The sequence below is a fragment of the Octodon degus genome, unplaced genomic scaffold (assembly GCF_000260255.1).
Source record: "Octodon degus isolate 3935 unplaced genomic scaffold, OctDeg1.0 scaffold00094, whole genome shotgun sequence".
Taxonomy (NCBI): domain Eukaryota; kingdom Metazoa; phylum Chordata; class Mammalia; order Rodentia; family Octodontidae; genus Octodon; species Octodon degus.
Window position 1 is genome coordinate 10,610,923 of NW_004524670.1, and position 5,323 is coordinate 10,616,245.

General features: G+C 35.4%; 1 protein-coding gene across 3 annotated transcripts in view; it reads left to right on the plus strand.

The window, feature by feature from the left end:
* Positions 1–5,323, plus strand: part of Musk (muscle associated receptor tyrosine kinase) — a 144,425-nt gene that overhangs the window by 32,460 nt on the left and 106,642 nt on the right. The gene's annotated exons all lie outside the window — the stretch shown is intronic.

Consider the following 5,323-nt stretch of genomic DNA (forward strand, 5'->3'; position numbering starts at 1 on the left):
CTCTCTCTCTCTCTCTCTCTCTCTCTCTCTCTCTCTCTCTCTCTCTCTCTGGTCTAATTTCTCTGGCTAATGTTTCCAGAGAGATATTGCATGGGAATGGTGATAGTGGACATTCTTGTCTTCTTATTTTAGAGTAAAAACTCTGTTGTTGTTGGCTGTTGGATTATAATAGATGACTTTTATCAGATTGAGGTAAAGACTATTCGAATTTTCTGTGAATTTTTTTGTAATCATTAATAAGCTTTTAGCTTTGTCAAAAGCTTTTTCTGAATCTATTCTTATAATCATGTGATTTTTGTCTTTGGCTCTGATTGATATGGTGTGTTACATTTATTGATTTGCATCTATTGAACCACCCCTGCTTTTCTGAGATCAATCTCACCTTGACAGTGTGTATAATCTTGATGATTTTCTGAATTCCTTTTGATAGCATTTTATTGATAATTTTTGCATCTGTGTTCACTATAGAGATTGTCTTGTAGCTCCCCTTTTGGTTGGATCTTTCTCTGGTTTTGCTATCATTGTGAATTGAGTTAGGGAGAATTGCTTCCATTTTTATATCATTAAACAGTCTGAGGAGTATTGGCATTAAATCTCCTCTGAATTTCTTCCAGAATTGAGCTGCGAATTCATCATGACCTGCGCTTTACTTTATTAGTAAGTTGTTAATTACATTTTCAATTTCATTGACTGACATTGTGGTAGTCAGAATTTGTATATCTTTTTGATTCAGCTCTGGTAATTCATATGTTTCTAGAAATATGTCCATTTTTTCTGCTTTCCCCGTGCTATGAGAATAAAGTGTTTTAATGTAGGTAATGGTGTTCTTCTGAATTTCCACAGGATCTGTAGTTATTTTACACTTATCATTCCTCAGTGCACAAATCTGAGTCTTTGCTTTATTAAAAAAATAAGGCTGGCTGGAAGTTGATCAATTTTATTTATTCTTTGAAAAACAAACTCTTAAGTTCATTGATACTCTGTATTGTCTTCTTCATCTCCATTGCGTTAATTTCTGTTCTAATCTTTATAATTTCCTGCCTTCTTTGGTCCTTCTGCTTGACTTGCTCTTCTTTTTCTAGAAGCTTGAGGCGCAACATCAGGTTCTTTAATTGTGTTTGCTCTGTTTTCCTGATGTGAGAATTCACCACTATAAACTTCCCACTTAGAACTGCTTTCACTGCATCCCACAGGTCCTGGCAAGTTGTAGTTGAATTATTGGTTTGTTTTTGTAGATATTGCTTAATGTCTTCTTTAATTTCATCTGTGATCCATTGATTGTTCAGAAGGGTGTTGCTTAATTTCCATTTCTTGGTAGAGTTTTTGTGGTTTCTTCTGTCAATAATTTCCAATTTCTTTGTGGTATGGTCAGATAATATGCATGGGATAATTTTCATTCCTTTGCATTCACTTAAGCATGTTCTGTGTGCTCTTATATCGTCCATTTTAGAGAATATCACAAATGCAGCTGAGAAGAATGTGTCATGTGGGGTATTGTTTTCAATCTTTTCACTTCAATCTAGAATTTCCTTTTAAATTAATCTCTTTCTTTCTTTCTTTCTTTCTTTCTTTCTTTCTTTCTTTCTTTTTCTTCTTTCTTTCTTTCTTTCTTTCTTTCTTTCTTTCTTTCTTTCTTTCTTTCTTTCTTCTTTCTTCTTTCTTTTTTTTGTATTTTAGTAAAGGGTTACAGGGTCTCATTATGTAGACCGGACTTTTAGTGATTCTCCTGTTTTCAGCCTCCCAAAGAGTTGGGATTACAGGTGCGCACCACCATGTCCAGTCTCAATTGCTGTCTCAGCATGTCCCTGGAGTGGGGCTGGCACAGCATACTGAGAATCGGACCCTGGCCTCTGCCTCTGCCTAAGAAGGCACTTTAAGCCTCTGAGCTGTTTGGCCAGTCCTGTTATTGGGTTTCTTATATGCAGCATATTGTAGATTTTGTTCTTTGATCCATTCTCAGTTTTTTTCTTTTAATTGCTGAATTGAGGTCATTTACATTAAAGGTTATAATTGGCATGTGTTGCCTTATCTTTATTATATTATTTTTCTGCTGTTGATTCCCTACTGTCCCCCTCTGTTGAATCGCTTGCTTTGTTTGGTGGCTTCTTTCTGTTGTTATTCTTGGGATTGTGACCATTTTTATCTCTTTGTAGTGTATCTTTCAGGACTCTTTGCAAAGTTTGTTTGGTAGTCATGAAACTCTTCATTATCCTTTGTTGTGGAAGTATCTTATTTCTCTATTAATTTTGAAAGATAGTTTTGCAAGGTACATCAATTTGTGTTGCAAATTGTTTTCTTTAAGGACTTGAAATACTTAACTCCAACCTCTTCTTGACTTGATGGTTTGTGTTGAGAAGTCTTCCATGATTCTGATGGGCTTTCCCTTGTAGGTAATCTGTTTGTTTTCTCTAACATCTTTCAATATTCTGTTCTTTTGCTCAATTTTGGGATCCTATTATGTGTCTGGAGGTGTAGATTTACTTTGGTTAAGGCTAATTGAAGTTTTATATGCCTCACTTAACTACATAACATTATTTTTCCATGCTTGGGAAATTTTCTGCTACTACTTCTGCAAATAGTCTTTTTATGTCATTTATGTTAACTCCTATTTTTTCACTGAGACATATCAATCATATTGTTTTTCTTTGCATCATCTTGCATCTATGGAATTGTTATTTCCTGGTTCCTTGTTCTTTTTAAGAGATCTTCTTTACATGATCATTAGCTGCAATGCAGTCTTAAAGGCATAAAGGTGTATGCTGAGGCTGGTCAAGCAATTCTCTGAGTTTTCCATGGAATTTTTAATTTCTTGGGTAACTTCTTGAATCTGTTTCACACATTATAATTCTTTCTTATATTGTTCATCCAAGATTTCTATCATTTTCCTAAGATTCTCTTTTTTGCCTATGTCTCCTTTTGATATGTTCTGCAATGTTTTCATTATGGTCATCATTTCTTATCACTTATAATCTGATTTCCTCTATAGCCTCTTAATTTTTTTTTTTACTTCAGTTGATATCATTTTAGAAATGTCAGGTTTGTGACTTCCAATTTCTTCTATGTCAGTGTCTCCTGGACTTATTCTCAGTAAGCTGGAGGTTTGTGATTATTTGTTGCTACATTATCTTGACATTTTCTATTTCAAAATTTTTTGTATCTCATTTTCTGTGATTTTCTTTGTGAACTTTGGTAGGAGATAGCTATATCGATAGTGCTAAGGCCTCTCTATGAAATATCTGTTCTTCATGGGTATATTTTTCCCCCATAATTTTATTGATAAACAAATAGCAATGAGACAGTTTCAAATCAAATTGGTAGGACAGTTTCAATAATTCACACATTGCATACATTCTTCCTAGTGGTCAATTGCTGTACAAGATGAGGACTTGATATCCTATTTACAAACACCATTAGAACAAATCACTCAATTCCTTAAGAGAATGTAACTATATATCTATCCTAACCATTTTGAACACACAGATACAAAATGGACATTCATCTGTATCCCCTTATTTTGTTAAGTTCCGTTATTTGAATATTATAGGTGTGCAAACTCAGTAAAATATTCTAAAAGAGTCCAGTAGCCCATAATAGTATTGGGTTTTCCACTTCACTGGCAATGTCAGAAATCGTTGACCTGAGTCCCCTACAGCTCAACATAACAGCATGGCTTTACTTCTTATACTTCGTTTTTATACTTTTCTGCTGGATGGTTAAGACCAAGGTAAAGCAGGACCTATGCAACAAGAGTTGTAGCTTTTGGGTCTGAGAAGGACAGTGAAATCCCCTCAGGATTTATCCTGAGATCCTGTACCTCAGATTGTAGAACCTTTGTCAGTGTCAGCCATGTGGATGAGTCACGGCCATTGCTTGGCCAATGTGCTCTCTGTGAAAGCCTGAGAGAAGGTTTTCTCTCCATGTGACTTTACTTAGGCACACTCTACATCATCAATCACTTTCCTCTTTGGTCCCAAAATCTCCTTGATCAGAAAATTTGGGACACTACTGAGTTACATGACATTACAGTATGTATTCTCATATGTCCTGAGTCTTAATTGACCTTAGAAGGCTAGGGCCAAAATGTTGGCTTTCCTTGCAGTCTTCCTTTTTCTCTAATTTTGGTCTGCAAACTTAGGTTGTTAACCATCAAGAAGACAAGCTTTCTGTTATTAGCTTACAACTTAGGCTTTTAAGCTTAACCTCACTATCTGTCTGCATATCAAATATCTTAGGCATAATATGGAACAGGTATTTTTCATCAAGTATTGATATGTTGAACTTTAAGTCCCTACAGGATGTGATAAAAAAATTTAAAAATTAAAATATATTTTAAAAATAGGCATAAAGAATTATATACATCTTATGTTTACACACAAGTCCAAAAATCTCCCCATATACAACCTTGAAGCAAGACAGTCCCACGTTATTCCTTTTCCTGTCTCTTGCTTTCATTCACCACCCCCTTCTTCTTGAACAACCATGTGCCTGAGAAACATTATAGCAGCAACTGTCATGTCATGACAAGCAGCCCATATTCAGAAGACCAGAAAGACAGGCACTCCAAGCATGAAACTACTATTACAAATTACCATCTGCAGTGCAGTTGCTTAGTTCACAGGTAGCAGTATATATAGATAGTCAAGGTGAGAATCTTTCCAATTTACTGCTAGATTAAAAAATCTTCTGGAGATTCTCAGGATCATTACGTTGCCCATCTGCTACATATAACTGTATGGCTTGACTAATTCATGTTTCCTAGCTCTTCTCCTTTCCCTCTCTTGATTAGTTAAGTCCTTGAGATCCTGCTTTCCTTTTACTTGTATTATATCTTTCTATATGTATTTCTTCTTTTGAGTTCTTATACAAGGGAGACTATATGATATTTACACATGTGTGTCTGGTGTATTTCACTTATGAGTATATGCTCAAGTGGCATCCATTTCAATATAAAGACTTTGAGCTTATCATTCTTTATAGCTGAATAATAATCCATTGTGTAAAACTACCACATCTTTTTCAACCATTCCTCAGGTGATGGGCATCTTGGTTGTTTCCAAGATTTGGCTATCACAAATTGTGCTGCTATAAAAATAGGCACACATATCGCCCCATGATATGATGTTTTCAGATCCTCCGGGAAAATTCCGAGTAGAAGAATAGCTGGTTGAAATGGGATTTCCAGTCCAAGTTTTCTAAGGAGTCTCCATACTGATTTCCATAACGGTTGCACCAAACTACATTCACACCAGCAGTGGAGAAGGGTTCCTTTTTCCCCACAGCCTCTCCAACATTTGTTGTTGGGTGATTTCTTTATGATAGCCAT